Raw genomic sequence first — 19,852 nt, forward strand, 5'->3', positions numbered from 1 at the left:
AGGGAAACTCGCCAATCACATGTGAAGTCAAATCGAGCAGATTGATGGGGAAATCTTGGTCGGACAACAGTGTACTAAGAGATCTGAGTCCCAACTATAATCGAAATTCATTTCAAGGAAATTTCCCTCAGATCCATATTGTGATACAAAAGTACGACTTACATTATTTGATTATAGGTACCATAGAGATCTGTGCTAAAATAGGTTTCCAACTCCTATACCCATTATTCCAATTTCTAATTTATATAAGCAACTGACGGCATAATTGCACTTAGTCCAAAGAAGAAGTGAATGAACACAACTATCTTATCACTGTACTTGAAAAGATTATCCATAGTGCAAACTGTAATAATCGCAAAAGAAACTGCAAACTGCAGAGGAAATCAAACTACCAGAAGAAAAAAAAACCCCCACATAAAATTGTTAGGGATGACAAGCACTGAAAAGTCCAACGTTATATTTTCTACTCTTATTTAAATAGAACTTGATCTAGATTGCCACCAACGCAACATAACGTATCAATAGACCATCTCATGATCTAACCTAACCCACAATACCTACGGTACATTAAGACTACATTGCTTTATCAATCAGAGGAGACACTTCCTTTCTTGCAAGTTGATCAATGTTGAGACTCGATCATTGTTCAACATGCAAATACTAGAGCCATGCAACAATAGTTAGACTTCTATCCTACAAAGCCAAATAACTGAAAGTTTGAAGTATATTTCAAAAATACTCCAACAAAAACAAGAGCATGCAATGGTGGCAATAATTATTTACATAATAAATTTATAATATAAAAATATCATTAAAAAAATGGGGTTACATTGATTGAATTCTTGCTGAGACTTCTTCATAAATTAAACAAAAATACAAAAGAACAAAGAACCAACCTGCAAATCATATGCAATAAACCATGAGAGATGGAATATCCCATCTTCCAGCCCCATCATATAAAGACCTCTTATCTTCTGTTCCTGAAACATTATGAATAAAAAACAAGTTGTAGTCAGGAACATAAAGGATGACAAACAAATTACTCTCGTCCAAAACATTAACCAAGAAAAAATAAACATAAAGAAATAAACAGAAACCATGAGGTGAATAAGGTAAATCTTGAGCTTTATTTCAAGTAAAATATAATAACAGGTAGCAAACCTTCTCAAACACAGAATAGCTGATCAACCGAGAAATTGGGTAGAGAAATCCCAAAAGATGCCTGCTCATCCAAGTTCCAAAACAACCAAACAGAAAATGTCAATATATTAATGCTAAGAAATATTGAATGTGATACAGAAATAGAAAAGCAAAAGAAAAAAACAGAAATAAAAAATTCAAGAGATACATACAGTACACACATGACACTTTTTATGATGGACTGGAACTCATCATCAGTGTATTCACCAGTTGGAAATGGGACTATTCGAATGTTTGACGGACCATAACTCGTCCATGGCACTTTAAGAGAGGAAGGTTCGCCAGAGGGCAAAGATGAAGGAAGTTCTATATTTTTTCTTGAGCAGACCTCCGACACCTATTCTCCAATTCAATAACCTGCAAAGTAAAAATATGAACGTAAAATAACAGGAAACTATGGCGCATGATTGAGCATGATTGCACATAAAATACAGACAGCACACACGCACAAGCATGCATATACACAGATTCCTTCAGTATATCTAACAGAACCTCCATTCAACATTTGCATCAACCACGTGGTAGTTACGGGTTTAAACATATAGGCAGTTTAAAAAATAGTAATCAAGAAAAAGCATAATTTTTTTATGAGGGAAAAGAATATACCTTGTCATAGAGGCGTTGGGCACGCTCCCTTGATGAAGGAGCTGACATTTTATCCATATGTGTAACCATTAGCCATCAAGTATGCTTGATTAACCAAAAACGGCATTGAATCTGCAGAAAATTAAAAACCCCTCATCAGGATGAACAAGTAATTAACCAGATATTGTTTCTCAATAATAAAAAAAAGGCAGTCAAGGAAAGGATGAAGAACATAAAATAAAACCACATCATTTGAGCAACATATTTAGTTGACAGATTTCATGCTAAACATCCACCCAGATCAATCATTGTGAAAACCATCCATTATTACCCGCATATATATATATATATATATCTCTAAATTTTATTTGACAACTTCTCAATTGTAAATATTTCAATATGTTATTGACTCTAAGAAAATCACAACATGCCATAATGGAAAAGTCATGCCTTAAAATCCCAAAAGAGAAGATGAACTAAGTAGAAAACTTTGATGTATACACCTATGAATAAAGCCATAAAACAAAAAAATCAATATTTTTGCTTCAGCAGACCTCCGACACCTATTCTCCAATTCAATAACCTGCAAAGTAAAAATATGAACCTAAAATGACAGGAAACTATGGAGCATGATTGCACATAAAATACAGACAGCACACACACACAAGCATGCATATACACAGATTCCTTCTGTATATCTAACAGAACCTCCATTCAACATTTGCATCAACCACGTGGTAGTTACGGGTTTAAACATATAGGCAGTTTAAAAAATAGTAATCAAGAAAAAGCATAATTTTTTTATGAGGGAAAAGAATATACCTTGTCATAGAGGCGTTGGGCACGCTCCCTTGATGAAGGAGCTGACATTTTATCCATATGTGTAACCATAGCCATCAAGTATGCTTGATTAACCAAAAACGGCATTGAATCTGCAGAAAATTAAAAACCCATCATCAGGATGAAAAACTAATTAACCAGATATTGTTTCTCAATAAGAAAAAAAAGGCAGTCAAGGAAAGGATGAAGAACATATAATAAAACCACATCATTTGAGCAACATATTTAGTTGACTAGATTTCATGATAAACATCCACCAAGATCAATCATTGTGAAAACCATCCATTATTACCCGCTCATATATATATATATATATATATATACATCTAAATTTTATTTTACAACTTCTCAATTGTAAATATTTCAATATGTTATTGACTCTAAGAAAATCACAACATGCCATAATGGAATAGTCATGCCTTAAAATCCCAAAAGAGAAGATGAACTAAGTAGAAAACTTTGATGTATACACCCATGAATAAAGCCATAAAACAAAAAAATCAATCAATCAAGGAGACAATAGTAGTGATCATGTACAAAAAGAATAAATCTCTACTGTAAAACCAAACATCTTACAAACCCAACAATACCATTAACAGTTTCTAAAATTCCTCTGTAACAATTCTAATCCATTCAACCAAAATGATGACTATTAAAGAGCTCAACCACATTGTCACCATGTTCCTTCTAACCATGGGAAAAGATTTCTCAGTCATAAAACTGTTGCTTCTTGTCATAGCATTAGCACAGGTCACAAAACCGTTCCGCATATGTCTTACTCATACAAATGGATGAAATGATTAAGCATTCCAACTCTATTCTTAAAATTGAAGCTTAGGAATTAGGATATGAAACAATAATTGCATACAACCACCTAATATTCATCAACAATTCAGAAATAAAAACCCAAATTCCACAATGCTTTAAGCATGCAGGATATTACATACATAAAGAAAAATAACCCATGTTTGATTTCTGGAAGATTTTGGGAGAAAAAATAAAAACAAAACAAAACAAGAAAAAACCTAGAAAACAACGGCTTCCAAAACCAATAGCTGCGTATCACACCATTCCAATTTCTATTTCTATTTCCTCTTCCTTTCCTGGTTTAGAACAAAAAAAGAACGGAGAAAGAAAAATTCCCAGATATAATAAAAGAAGCGAACAATCAATTTACAAAAAAAAAAAAACAATGAAAGAAGTACGAATAACTACAGATCCGCTAAATCAATATAGCATACCTAACTTAGATCAAACAGCTCTACAATTTCCCCACAATAAACAAGAAAAAATTATTAAACTGAATAAAATCAATGAAAGATAAAAGAAGGGGGAAAAGACGCACCTATGTAAACCGGATCAACGCAGAGATGTGTCGGATTAGAACATCGGATTGCGAATTTGAAATTTCAGAAAGAGAAAAGAAAGTCTTCGTGTTTAGCGTTTGGTTAGAGAGAGAAGAGGAAAGAGAAAGAGAGAGAGAGAGAGAGAGAGAGAGAGAGAGAGAACGGTGTGGTTTGGTTTCTTTTGGTTTTGTGGTTTTTGGGTCCAAACGGGATGAGGTTAGGGAGACAATTTCTTATGTGTTTCTTTTTTCTTTTTCCGTTTGCTTTTTCTATTTTTCTGTTCATTTTTTGCATTTTCTATTTATTTAGAGCTATTACCAGCTTTAGTCAGGCGGCAAGCAAAGAGACGCCGTCGTTTTGGACCTGATAATGGTATATATCCATTGGCCGTCCGTTATTTGTTTTTCTTTTTCTGGTTTGCTGACTCGAGAAATTACTTGACTACCTGTTTCTAGTTATTTTTCTTTGTTTTTATTTATTTATTTATGAGTGATATATAGGGAGAGATGAAGGAAGTTCTATATTTTTGGTGTCAGATTGTTGGATTGCAAAAATTATAAAGGAATCCAGAACTTGCTAGAACTGCAATAGTATAAAGGCATAAAAAGAATGGACACACATTTTCACAAATATACATGCAGTTTCACTCACAATTTTATTGAAGATAAGAGGCTTATCAAGGCAGAATCAGAAAATATTTTGTGAAACAAAAAAAAAAAATTGTGACAATATTTAACAAGGATGAAAGTTAGAAGTTGCACTATTGTTAAATAACAATCATTAAACTTATTAAAATACATCAAGTTTCAAAATCACTGAAGATTGGTCTATAAGTGGATATTGTATTAATAATTGAATCATTCACCATTACAACAATTTTATGGGTCACACTATGAAACACTGAGAGAATGTCTGAGAAGGGACAAGCAACAACAACATCAGACGCCAGTATTGGTATAAATAAACCCTGTCCGACCAACATGAGTAAGCCCTATGTTTGGGGAAAAAAATATCAAACTTGGCACCAAACTTTGAGTATGACACAAACTACACTTGGCTCAACATTATGATTCTTTTGGAACAACATATAGAAAGACTGCAACGTATAGAAAGACTCTGTTGAGGCCCAAAAAATTCACAGCTTTGGCCCAAAAAATTCTCGGCTCAATGCAATACCTTACTGATAAGAAACCCGATACGCGGAAGTTCATCATATGCGCTTGCACACATGCCATGCCAAGCGACACGCCACGCCAAGCAAGGAATTATTATTCAGCACCTAAACACGCCACAAGCTTAAGTGGGCCCAAGCCACGCAAGATGCCTAGGGCTTGCTTGAGTAAGTTGTGGTATGGATGGTAATAAGTTGTCATGAGACCCATTGATGAGCCGAGAAATGGAGGTTCCGGGTTGCTTGGGAGCCTCGGAACCCAAGCTCATTTCTTAAGCTCAAAAACATGTGGGTGAGCACAAAGAGAAAATATCCCAACCAAAATAGCCTATTGACTCAACCAAAAAGCCCAACACCTCAACCCAAACCTTGGTGAAGTTGGCCCATTTATTTGATAAGCCAATCCATTGTTCTAGAAGGCCCACATAAATAAAATAAAGACCTACAAAACCATCAGCACTTTGTTGGAAAACAGAAGCCACGAAGAAGCATGGAAGACCACGCTGGTTGCTGGGAGGGAAGGAACAAGTTTTCAAGCAAGAAACTTCCAAATGACCAAGGGATATTGGAGCGCAGATCACCCTTTGAACCAGCATGCATACCCATTTCTTTCCCTTATCAAACCTAGCCTTGGAAGAGGGGAGAAAAGAAGGAAGAAATATGGCTAAAAATAGGAGTCCGAAACAGCCGCGGGAAAAAGCGGCTTTGAGCACCCAAAATCCTTGATTTTATGCAAATGGGCAGAGGAAATTTCACCAAAATAGGATGATTGAAGGGATGAGGGGAGAAAGGAAGGGAAAGACTTGGTCAAATTGGATAGAAACCATTAGGGTTTCTTGGAAAATGTCAACTTCCAGCGGCTATAAAAGGGGGCCTCTTCTACCCAACAAGCATCAACCACATCAGAGAGCAAGCTTCCTCTCTTACTCCCAAAACCCAGCAATTTCGTGCTTAGCCCATCATTTTCCCTTAGTTTTCCCTCTTGGCAAGCTGTTCTGACACTTGACAGAGTCTTTGTCAAGATGCCGGAAAAACACTCAAGCCACCTTTTTCTTTCTTTTTCCTCATGCTCAACCAAACCTCTCTGCAAAATCCTTTCTCTCCAACCTTAATACCCCATCTTTCCCCTATGAATACTTAGTTTTCTCTTCAGTGCTAAACTCATGACAATTTTGCTCCCATGCCATAAGCTTCTCATGCCAAGCCAAGAATTTATCCGTAAGTTGCTGTTGTTTTGGTTGGTGAAGTTAACCAAGATGCTTCCTAAGACTCTACTGCCCTTTCGAAGCATTTTGGGGCTTGATTTTCGAACTCAGGCTCAAGGGGGACAATTTCATCAATCGCCTTTACGGCAGCCCATTTTAGCTGCGGAAGAAAAAGCTCCTACAGACTCTTAATAATATACCACGTGCTAACAATTTATATGTTACTAGAGACAGCATGTGCTATTATTTATATTGTGGGATTTACATACCAAAATTTTAAAAATCAATATTCTGTAAGGGATATTTTTTTTCCACCGGCATATAGATGAATGAGTTAAGGAAGAAGCCAGGAAAAAAGACTGTCTATGTCTGTGCCACTAATCGATTGAAGTTTCATCTTAACATTCAGATTCAGAAAACCATCACCAATGATCTACTTAAACAAATGTTAAAAGAATGATTATTAAATTACTTTTAACTAGACCCTGAATTGCATAACAAGAACTAATAATCCAAACCCAACTTTTTGTATAGACAAATTTTGGGAACACAACAGGAGAATAGAAAGCTTTTTAGAAAATATAAATATAGTTAATGACAAAGTTCCAAGTCATTAAGTTAGGGACCATTTGTGTCCATGATGGATTTAACGTCAGGAAATCTTGAGAAAACCCATGTGTGATTGAGACGTATGCTATAATCAAAAGATTGGGGACCTTGGTCATGAAATACTACTACTGCTCTGGTTTTTTATTCGAGCAATTCCTAAACAAATAGTTCAGTTTATTTAGTGACACAGCTAAATTTAATAATGTGACTTCTCATAGAATCAAACAGACATGCGTTGTTCAAAAAATAGCCATCCAGTGATCACACAATGGCCATCACATAAGAAATACAGTATAGTAAGAGTCTTACACTATAAGCATAAGTCATAGGTAACTACTTTAAAAAAATAAATTAAATAATTATAAAATATAAAATAAAAACAAAAGCAAAACACATTTTAATTTGTAAAGTAATTAGAGTGTGCACATATTAGAACATACCATAACCAATGTAATATCTCCAGCACAGTTATCCACATTATGATAAACATTTAATTGATGCAGGTATGATAGTTGGCTCCATTTTTTTCAAAAATCATGCATGCATGATTAGACCTCGCATTCAATTCATGAAGAAGTGTGGATCATACGGACAATATCAGGAAGCCAAAGCCACATTTAAAAAGATGAAAACTATAATGCACTGAATCAATGCTTATTCACGCGAATCAAGCATACATGAATAGCTACAATCATGTAGTCCAAGAGATCACTAATCTGCAAAATATTAGGCAGGAAACGTTTGACCAGTACTAGAAAACCATCAAAAGAAGCAATTTTGGTCATTTGCATTTTTCCACTAGTCTTTCATACTTCTTTAGTCCAAAACTATAATCGAAATTCATTTCAAGGAAATTTCCCTCAGATCCATACTGTGATACAAAAGTACGACTTACATTATTTGATTGCAGGTACCATAGAGATCTGAGCCTATATAGGTTTCAAGCTCCTGTTCATCTTTGTAAACTCTAGAAACATTATGAAATGGACTTTATTTAGCTTGAGCCATGAAAACCCTTGTGAAGGAAATGAAAAGACACATTGTGAAACCCGTTATTTCATTTTCTAATTTATACAAGCAAATTCCAACAAACAAAGCCATGCTTGAATGTGACAAAGAGAACCATATGGGAATACAAAGTAAAGAACTTTGCAACTAATACGTGCAGTTAAAAGGAAGGGGCAGAAAATAAGATTTTTCTAATAAATAAAAAGCAACACATTCTATGCCTAATAATTAATGGCCATTGGGTCAATCACCTGAAACTACTAATACGAACATATACTACACTTGGTCTTAACCGAAAGGCCGAGAAAGTGCGAGAAAGCCAAGAACTTAACCCTAAATTTTTTTTATTAGGAAAAAGACAACAACAAAAAAAACAGAGCCTAATTGACCATGTCTCGCCCACAATACTGTACTAATGAATTATTATAGCCCCAAAATCATAATCTAAAGATGAAGCCTCCCCATGCAAATGGACACCATTTAAGAAAATCAAAGCAGGATGGTAACGTTAACAAAACATCTTCTTTTTCAATAGTTTGCTAGAATGAAGACAATACACTCTTGATATCTAATTGAGGGTAACTGGAGTCCCACACCAATATCATCCATTCTATGCAGGGTGGTTAACAAATCTCAAATGTGACAAAGACTTCAATGCTTTTAAAAATAAATTTCAAACTAGAGAAGAGGTGTCAAAGCTCAGATGTGCTAAAGAAAAAGAATGTGCCTAGCATGTGCATGAACACACAACAACATACCAAAAGTAACAAAATCAGGCAATAGATAAGAATGGGTACCTTCAAGAGGGGAAATTTAACCGATATTATGTTAATCATTGACCTTGTTTCTTTGGTTGGTTTGGAGTGAAATCCAATGGCTAAAACTATGCAATACACCAACCACTCCGTTTCAGAACGAACTTCGTACGAACCTGAATTGTCCGACTTCATGGACCAATCGATATAAGATTGAGTCCAAAACATAGAGAACATCATAATATGGTGGGAGGAGTCATTTGGAGGGTTTTGAGATAAATCCAATCTCTAGAACTATGCAATACACCAACCACTCCATTTCAGAACGAACTTCGTCTGAACCGGAATTGCCCGATTTCATGGACCAATCGAAATCGGATTGAGTCCAAAACATGGGGAACATCATAATATGGTGGGAGGAGTCATTTGGAGGGTTTTTAGTGAAATCCAATCTCTAGAACTATGCAATACACCAACCACTCCATTTCAGAAGGAACTTCGTACGAACCTTGATTGTCCGATTTCATGGACCAATCGAAATCGAATTGAGTCCAAAACTTGGGGAACAACATAATATCGTGGGAGGAGTCATTTGGTTGGTTTGGAGTGAAATCCAATGGCTAAAACTATGCAATACACCAACCACTCCATTTCAAAACGAACTTTGTACGAACCTGAATTGTTGGATTTCATGGACCAATCGAAATCGGATTGAGTCCAAAACTTGGAGAACATTATAATATCGCGGGAGGAGTCATTTGGAGGGTTTTGAGTGAAATCCAATCTCTAGAACTATGCAATACAACAACCACTCCATTTCAGAACGAACTTACGAACCTGAATTGTCGGATTTTATGGACCAATCGAAATCGGATTGCGTCCAAAACTTGGGGAACATCATAATATCGCGGGATGAGTCATTTGGAGGGTTTGGAGTGAAATCCAATCTCTAGAACTATGCAATACACCAACCACACCATTTCAGAACGAACTTCATACGAACCTGAATTGTCCGATTTCATGAACCGATCGAAATCGGATTGAGTCGAAAACTTGAAGAACATCATAATATCGTGGGAGGAGTCATTTGGTTGGTTTGGAGTGAAATCGAAAGGCTAAAATTATGCAATACACCAACCACTCCGTTTCAGAACAAACTTCGTACGAACCTGAATTGTCGGATTTCATGGACCAATCGATATGGGGATGAGTCCAAAGAGTGGGGAACATCATAATATGGTGGGAGGAGTCATTTGGTCGTTTGAGTGATATCCAATATCTAGAACTATGCAATACACAAACTACTCCATTTCAGAATGAACTTTGTACGAACCTGAATTGTCCGATTTCATGGACCAATTGATATCGGGTTGAGTCCAAAACATGGGGAACATCATAATATGGTGGGAGGAGTCATTTGGTTGGTTTTGAGTGAAATCCAACGACTAAAACTGTGCAATACACCATCTACTCCATTTCAGAACGAACTTCGTGGGAACCTTAAGAGTCCGATTTCAGGGACCAATTGATATCGGATAGTGTCGAAAACTTGGTGAACATCCTAATATCGTGGGAGGAGTCATTTGGCTTGTTTGGAGTGAACTCCAATGGCTAAAACTATGCAATACACCAACCACTCCATTTCAGAACAAACTTAGTATGAACCTGCATTGTCCGATTTCATGGACCAACCGATATCGGGTTGAGTCCAAAACATGGGGAACAAGATAATATGGTGGGAGGAGTCATTTGGAGGGTTTTGAGTGAAATCCAATCTCTAGAACTATGCAATGCACCAACCACTCCATTTCAGAACGAACTTCGTACGAACCTGAATTGTCCGATTTCATGGACAAATCGAAATCGAATTGAGTCCAAAACTTGGGGAACATCGTAATATCGCGGGAGGAGTCACTTGAAGGGTTTTGAGTGAAATCCAATCTCTAGAACTATGCAATACATCAACCACTCCATTTCAGAACGAATTTTGCACGAACCTGAATTGTCCGATTTCATGGACCAATCGAAATCGGATTGTGTTGAAAACTTGGTGAACATCATAATATCGTGGGAGGAGTCATTTTGTTGGTTTGGAGTGAAATCCAGTGGCTAAAGCCATATGATCCGCTTTGGTAAACTAGGAGGAGAAAGCAAATTCCCTTATTCAGGATTAGGCCGTAAAGAGAAGGAAAGGAGACAACAGGACTGGTTGGCCCCTTTCCGACTCGAATCAAAATGCCGGGATAACGGTGATGACTCCCAAGAGCTCTTATCGACGGAGGGCGTCCTTCCCATTACATGAACGGTGGGAAATACTATAGGAGCCTCGTCCAGTTGTGGTTGTATTGCTGTTTTAGGATTGCGGAGGGAAGCTTCGAGTGGACGATGGCGGTGCCCCATTTTTGTCTCATTTTTTACCACATTACAAGACAACCTATTAACTATTGAGACGAAAACTTGGGGAACATCATAATATCGTGGGAGGAGTCGTTTGGTTGGTTTGGAGTGAAGTCCAATGGCTAAAACTATGCAATACACCAACCACTTCGTTTCAGAGCGAACTTTGTACGAACCTGCATTGTCCGATTTCATGTACCGATCGATATCGGGTTGAGTCCAAAACATGGGGAACATCATAATATGGTGGGAGGAGTCATTTGGAGGGTTTTGAGTGAAATCCAATCTCTAGAACTATGCAATACTCCAACCGCTCCATTTATGAACGAACTTCGTACGAACTTTAATTGTCCGTTTTCATGGACCAATCGACATCGGATTGAGTCGAAAACTTGGGGAACAACATAATATCATGGGAGGAGTCATTTGTTTGGTGTGGAGTGAAATCCAATGGCTAAAATTATGCAATACACCAACCACTCCGTTTCAGAACGAACTTCGTACGAACCTATATTGTCCGACTTCATGGACCAATCGAAATAGGATTGAGTCCAAAACATGGGGAACACCGTAATAAGGTGGGAGGAGTCATTTGGAGGGTTTTGAGTGAAATCCAATATCTAGAACTATGCAATACACCAACCACTCCATTTAAGAACGAACTTCGTATGAACCTGAATTGTTGGATTTCATGGACCAATCGAAATCGGATTGAGCCCAAAACTTGGAGAGCATTATAATATCGCGGGAGGAGTCATTTGGAGGGTTTTAAGTGAAATCGAATCTCTAGAACTATGAAATACATACAACAAATATTCCATTTCAGAACGAACTTCGTACGAACACAGAATCGTCGGATTTTATGGACCAATCGAAATCGGATTGCGTCCAAAACTTGGGGAACATCATAATATCGCGGGAGGAGTCATTTGGAGCGTTTGGAGTGAAATCCAATCTCTAGAACTATGCAATACACCAACCACTCCATTTCAGAACGAACTTCGTACGAACTTGAATTGTCCGATTTCATGGACCGATTGAAATCGGATTGAGTTGAAAACTTGGTAAACATCATAATATCATGGGAGGAGTCATTTGGTTGGTTTGGAGTGAAATCGAATGGCTAAAATTATGCAATACACCAACCACTCCATTTTAGAACGAACTACGTACGAACCTGAATTGTCCGATTTCATGGACCAATCGAAATCGGATTGAGTCCAAAATTTGGGTAACATCATAATATCGTGGGAGGAGTCATTTGGTTGGTTTGGAGTGAAATCCAATGGCTAAAACTATGCAATACACCATCCACTCCATTTCATAACGAACTTCGTACAAACCTTAATTGTCCGACTTCATGGACCAATCGATATCGGATTGAGTCGAAAACTTGGGTAATATCATAATATCGTGGGCGGAGTCATTTGGTTGGTTTGGAGTGAAATCCAATGGCTAAAACTATGCAATACACCAACCACTCCGTTTGAGCGAACTTCGTGCGAACCTATATTGTCGACTTGGGAGCAATCGATATAGGATTGAGTCCAAAACATGGGGAACATCAATACGGTGGGAGGAGTCATTTAGAGGGTTTTGAGTGAAATCCAATATCTAGAACTATACAATACACCAACCACTCCATTTCAGAACGAACTTCGTGAACCTGAATTGTTGGATTTCATGGACCAATCGAAATAGGATTGAGTCCAAAACTTGGAGAACATTATAATATCGCGGGAGGAGTCATTTGGAGGGTTTTGAGTGAAATCCAATATCTAGAACTATGCAATACAACAACCACTCCATTTCAGAACAAACTTACGAACTGAATTGTCCGATTTCATGGACCGAACGAAATCGGATTGAGTCGAAAACTTGGAGAACATCATAATATGGTAGGAGGAGTCATTTGGTTCGTTTGGAGTGAAGTCCAATGGCTAAAACTATGCAATACACCAACCACTCCATTTCAGAACAAACCTAGTACGAACCTGCATTGTCCGATTTCATGGACCAACCAATATCGGGTTGAGTCCAAAACATGGGGAACAAGATAATATGGTGGGAGGAGTCATTTGGAGGGTTTTGAGTGAAATCCAATCTCTAGAACTATGCAATGCACCAACCACTCCATTTCAGAACGAACTTCGTACGAACCTGAATTGTCCGATTTCATGGACAAATTGAAATCGGATTGAGTCCAAAACTTGGGGAACATCGTAATATCGCGGGAGGAGTCACTTGGAGGGTTTTGAGTGAAATCTAATCTCTAGAACTATGCAATACACCAACCACTCCATTTCAGAACGAATTTCGTACGAACCTAAATTGTCCGATTTCAAGGACCATTTGAAATCGGATTGAGTTGAAAACTTGGGGAACATCATAATATCGTCGGAGGAGTCATTTGGTTGGTTTGGAGTGAAATCCAGTGGCTAAAACTATGCAATACAGCAATCACTCCATTTCAGAACGAACTTCGTGCGAACCTTAATAGTCCGATTTCTTGGACTAATCGACATCGGATAGAGTCGAAAACTTGGGGAACATCCTAATATCATGGGAGGAGTCATTTGGTTGGTTTGGAGTGAAGTCCAATGGCTAAAACTATGCAATACACCAACCACTTCGTTTCAGAACGAACTTTGTACGAACCTGCATTGTCCGATTTCATGGACCAATCGATATCGGGTTGAGTCCAAAACATGGGGAACATCATAATATAGTGGGAGGAGTCATTTGGAGGGTTTTGAGTGAAATCCAATCTCTATAACTATGCAATGCACCAACCACTCCATTTGAGCGAACTTCGAACTCTGAATTGTCCGATTTCGTGTCCCAATCAATGTAGGATTGAGTCAAAAACTTGGGGAACATCATCGTGGGAGGAGTCATTTGGTTGGTTTGGAGTGAAATCCAATGGCTAAAACTATGCAATACACCAACCGCTCCGTTTCAGAACAAACTTCGTATGAAACTGAATTGTCCGATATCATGGACCAATCGATATCGGATTGAGTCCAAAACTTGGGGAACGTCACAATATCGTGGGAGGAGTCATTTGGATGGTTTGGAGTGAAATCCAATGGCTAAAACTATGCAATACACCAACCGCTCCGTTTCAGAACAAACTTCGTATGAAACTGAATTGTCCGATATCATGGACCAATCGATATCGGATTGAGTCCAAAACTTGGGGAACGTCACAATATCGTGGGAGGAGTCATTTGGATGATTTGGAGTGAAATCCAATGGCTAAAACTATGCAATACACCAACCACTCCATTTGAACGAACTTCGTACAAATATTAATTGTCCGATTTCATGGACCAATCGAAATCGGATTGAGTCGAAAACTTGGGGAACACCATAATATCGTGGGCGGAGTCATTTGGTTGGTTTGGAGTGAAATCCAACAGCTAAAATTATGCAATACACCAACCACTCCGTTTTAGAACAAACTTCGTACGAACCTTAATTGTCCGATTTCATGGACCAATCGATATTGGATTGAGTCCAAAACTTGGGGAACGTCACAATATCGTGGGAGGAGTCATTTGGATGGTTTGGAGTGAAATCCAATGGCTAAAACTAGGCAATACCCCAACCACTGCGTTTGAGCAGAACGAACTTCGTACGAACTTGAATTGTCCGATTTCATGGACCAATCGATAAAGGATTGAGTCCAAAACATGGGGAACATCATAATATGGTGGGAGGAGTCATTTAGAGGGTTGTGAGTGAAATCCAATCTCTAGAACTATGCAATACACCAACCACTCCATTTGAACGAACTTAATGCGAACAATTACAGGATTTCATGGACCAATTGAAATCAGATTGAGTCCAAAACTTGGGGAACACCATAATATCATGGGAGGAGTCATTTGGTTTGTTAGGAGTGAAGTCCAATGGCTAAAACTATGCAATACACCCACCACTCCGTTTCAGAACAAACTTCGTACGAACCTGAATTGTCCGATTTCATGGACCAATCGATATCGAGATGAGTCCAAAACATGGGGAACATCATAATATGGTGGGAGGAGTCATTCAGACGGTTTTGAGTGAAATCCAATATTTAGAACTATGCAATACACCAACCACTCCATTTCAGAAGCGAACTTATGCGAACTGAATTGTTTGGTTTCATGGACCAGTCGAAATCGAATTGAGTCCAAAACTTTTGGAACATCATAATATCGTGGGAGGAGTCATTTGGTTCGTTTGGAGTGAAATCCAATGGCAAAAACTAGGCAATACACCAACCACTCCGTTTGAGCAGAACGAACATCGTACGAACTGAATTGTCCGATTTCATGGACCAATCGATATCGGGTTGAGTTCCAAACATGGGGAACATCATAATATGGTGGGAGGAGTCATTTGGAGGGTTTTGAGTGAAATCCAATCTCTAGAACTATGCAATACACTAACCGCTCCATTTGAGCGAACTTCGTCGAACCTGAATTGTCCGATTTCATGGACCAGTCGAAATCGAATTGAGTCCAAAACTTTGGGAACATCATAATATCGTGGGAGGAGTCATTTGGTTGGTTTGGAGTGAAATCCAATGGCTAAAAGTAGGCAATACACCAACCACTCCGTTTGAACGAACTTCGTGCGAACTTTAATTGTCCGATTTCATGGACAAATCGAAATCGGATTGAGTCGAAAACTTAGGGAACATCATAATATCGTGGGAGGAGTCATTTGGTTGGTTTGGAGTGAAATCTAAAGGCAAAAACTAGGCAATACACCAACCACTCCGTTTCAGAACGAACTTCGTACGAACCTGAATTGTCCGATTTCATGGACCAATCGACATAGGATTGAGTCCAAAACATGGGGAACATCATAATATGGTGGGTGGAGTCATTTGGAGGGTTTTGAGTGAAATCCAATCTCTAGAACTATGCAATACACCAACCAATCCATTTCGGACCGAACTTCGTATGAACCTGAATTGTCCGATTTCATGGACTAATCAAAATCGGATTATGTCCAAAACTTGGGGAGCATCATAATATCGTGGGAGGAGTCGTTTGGAGGGTTGTGAGTGAAATCCAATCTTTAGAACTATGCAATACACCAACGACTCCATTTCAGAACAAACTTCGTACGAACATGAATTGCCCGATTTCATGGACCAATCGATATCGGATTGAGTCCAAAACTTGGGGAACATCATAATATCGTGGAGGGAGTCACTTAGATGGTTTTGAGTGAAATCCAATCTCTTGAACTATGCAATATACCAACCACAACATTTCATAACGAACTTCGTACGAACCTGAATTGTCCGATTTCGTGGACCAATCGCTGTAGGATGGAGTCGAAAACTTGGGGAACATCATCGTGGGAGGAGTCATTTGGTTGGTTTGGAGTGAAATCCAATGCCTAAAACTATGCAATAGACCAGCCACTCCGTTTCAGAGCAAACTTCGTACGAACCTGAATTGTCCGATTTCATGGACCAATTGATATCGGATTGAGTCCAAAACGTGGGGAACATCATAATATGGTGGGAGGAGTCATTTGGACGGTTTTGAGTGAAATCCAATATCTAGAACTATGAAATATACCAACCACTCCATTTCAGAACTTCAGAACTGAATTGTCCGCTTTCATGGACCAGTCGAAATCGGATTGAGTCCAAAACTTGGGGAACATCATAATATTGTGGGAGGAGTCATTTGGTTGGTTTGGAGTGAAATCTAAAGGCAAAAACTGGGCAATACACCAACCACTCCGTTTCAGAACTTCGTACGAACCTGAATTGTCCGATTTCATGGACCAATCGACATAGGATTGAGTCCAAAACATGGGGAACATCATAATATGGTGGGTGGAGTCATTTGGAGGGTTGTGAGTGAAATCCAATCTCTAGAACTATGCAATACACCAACCACTCCATTTGAGCGAATTTCGTACTAACCTGAATTGTCCGATTTCATGGATCAGTCGAAATCGGATTGAGTCCAAAACTTTGGGAACATCATAATATCGTGGGAGGAGTCATTTGGTTGGTTTGGAGTGAAATCCAATGGCAAAAACTAGGCAATACACAACCACTCCGTTTGAACGAACATCGTCGAACTGAATTGTCCGATTTCATGGACCAATCGATAACGGGTTGAGTCCCAAACGTGGGGAATATCATAACATGGTGGGAGGAGTCATTTGGAGGGTTTTAAGTGAAATCCAATCTCTAGAACTATGCAATACACCAACCACTCCATTTCAGAGCGAACTTCGTACGAACCGAATTGCCGATTTCATGGACCAATCAAAATCGGATTGAGTCCAAAACATGGGGAACATCATAATATGGTGGGAGGAGTCATTTGGAGGGTTTTGAGTGAAATCCAATCTCTAGAACTATGCAATACACCAACCACTCCATTTGAAGGAACTTCGTACGAACCTGAATTGCCCGATTTCATGGACCAATCGATATCGGATTGAGTCGAAAACTTGGGGAACATCATAATATCGTGAAGGGAGTCACTTAGACGGTTTTGAGTGAAATCCAATCTCTTGAACTATACAATATACCAACCACACCATTTCATAACGAACTTCGTGAACTGAATTGTCCGATTTCGTGGACCAATCGCTGTAGGATGGAGTCGAAAACTTGGGGAACATCATCGTGGGAGGAGTCATTTAGTTGGTTTGGAGTGAAATCCAATGCCTAAAACTATGCAATAGACCAGCCACTCCGTTTGAACAAACTTACGAACCTGAATTGTCCGATTTCATGGACCAATTGATATCAGATTGAGTCCAAAACGTGGGGAACATCATAATATGGTGGGAGGAGTCATTTGGACGGTTTTGAGTGAAATCCAATATCTAGAACTATAAAATATACCAACCACTCCATTTGAGCGAACTTCAGAACTGAATTGTCCTTTCATGGACCAATCGAAATCGGATTGAGTCCAAAACTTGGGGAACATCATAATATCGTGGGAGGAGTCATTTGGTTGGTTTGGAGTGAAATCTAAAGGCAAAAACTAGGCAATACAACAACCACTCCGTTTCAGAACGAACTTCGAACCTGAATTGTCCGATTTCATGGACCAATTGACATAGGATTGAGGCCAAAACATGGGGAACATCATAATATGGTGGGTGGAGTCATTTGGAGGGTTGTGAGTGAAATCCAATCTCTAGAACTATGCAATACACCAACCACTCCATTTCATAGCGAATTTCGTACGAACCTGAATTGTCCGATTTCATGGACCAGTCGAAATCGGATTGAGTCCAAAACTTTGGGAACAGCATAATATCGTGGGAGGAATCATTTGGTTGGTTTGGAGTGAAATCCAATGGCAAAAACTAGGCAATACACCAACCACTCCGTTTCAGAACGAACATCGTACGAACCTGAATTGTCCGATTTCATGGACCAATCGATATCGGGTTGAGTCCCAAACATGGGGAATATCATAATATGGTGAGAGGAGTCATTTGGAGGGTTTTGAGTGAAATCCAATCTCTAGAACTATGCAATACACCAACCACTCCATTTTAGAACGAACTTCGTATGAACCTGAATTGTCCGATTTCATGGACTAATCAAAATCGGATTAAGTCCAAAACTTGGGGAACATCATAATATCGTGGGAGGAGTCGTTTGGAGGGTTGTGAGTGAAATCCAATCTCTAGAACTATGCAATACACCAACCACTCCGTTTCAGAACAAACTTCGTACGAACCTGAATTGCCCGATTTCATGGACCAATCGATATCGGATTGAGTCCAAAACTTAGGGAACATCACAATATCGTGGAGGGAGTCACTTAGACGGTTTTGAGTGAAATCCAATCTCTTGAACTATGCAATATACCAACCACACCATTTCATAACGAACTTACGAACCTGAATTGTCCGATCTCGTGGACCAATTGCTGTAGGATGGAGTCGAAAACTTGGGGAACATCATCGTGGGAGGAGTCATTTGGTTGGTTTGGAGTGAAATCCAATGCCTAAAACTATGCAATAGACCAGCCACTCCGTTTCAGAACAAACTGCACGAACTCAATTGTCCGATTTCATGGACCAATTGATATCGGATTGAGTCCAAAATGTGGGGAACATCATAATATGGTGGGAGGAGTCATTTGGACGGTTTTGAGTGAAATCCAATATCTAGAACTATAAAATATACCTACCACTCCATTTCAGAACGAACTTCATACGAACCTGAATTGTCCGCTTTCATGGACCAATTGATATCGGGTTGAGTCCAAAACAGGGGGTACGTCATAATATGGTGGGAGGAGTCATTTGGAGGGTTTTGAGTGAAATCCAATCTCTAGGACTATGCAATACACCAACTACTCCATTTCAGACCGAACTTTGTAGGAACCTGGATCGTCCAATTTCATGGACCAATCGAAATCTGATTGAGTCCAAAACTTGGGGAACGTCACAATATCGTCGGAGGAGTCATTTGGTTGGTTTGGAGTGAAATCGAATGGCTAAAACTAGGTAGTACACCAACCACTCCGTTTCAGAACGAACTACGTGCGAACTTTAATTGTCCGATTTCATGGACCAATCGAAATCGGATTGAGTCGAAAACTTGGGGAACATCATAATATCGTGGGAGGAGTTATTTGGTTCGTTTGGAGTGAAATGCAATGGCTAAAATTATGCAATACACCAACCACTCCGTTTCAGAACAAACTTCGTACGAACCTGAATTGTCCGATTTCA

The 19,852-nt window shown here is 38.8% G+C and overlaps 1 long non-coding RNA gene across 3 annotated transcripts; it reads right to left on the reverse strand.

Moving 5' to 3' along the window:
- Positions 1-763: 763 nt before the first annotated feature.
- Positions 764-4,257, reverse strand: LOC103344044 (uncharacterized). Of its 3 annotated transcripts, XR_016126658.1 has the most exons (7): positions 3,971-4,257; positions 2,608-2,717; positions 2,340-2,368; positions 1,807-1,917; positions 1,353-1,557; positions 1,162-1,222; positions 764-980 (listed from the first exon to the last, which is right to left on the reverse strand). It is a non-coding gene; the product is annotated as an uncharacterized LOC103344044 (long non-coding RNA). The 3 variants fall into 3 exon arrangements; XR_016126657.1 differs by lacking the exon at positions 2,340-2,368 and having other exon boundaries at positions 3,971-4,255; XR_016126659.1 differs by lacking the exons at positions 2,340-2,368; positions 2,608-2,717; positions 3,971-4,257 and adding an exon at positions 2,289-2,328.
- Positions 4,258-19,852: the final 15,595 nt, after the last annotated feature.

This window comes from Prunus mume, linkage group LG5, assembly GCF_029339155.1.
Source record: "Prunus mume cultivar Tortuosa linkage group LG5, ASM2933915v1, whole genome shotgun sequence".
Lineage (NCBI taxonomy): Eukaryota > Viridiplantae > Streptophyta > Magnoliopsida > Rosales > Rosaceae > Prunus > Prunus mume.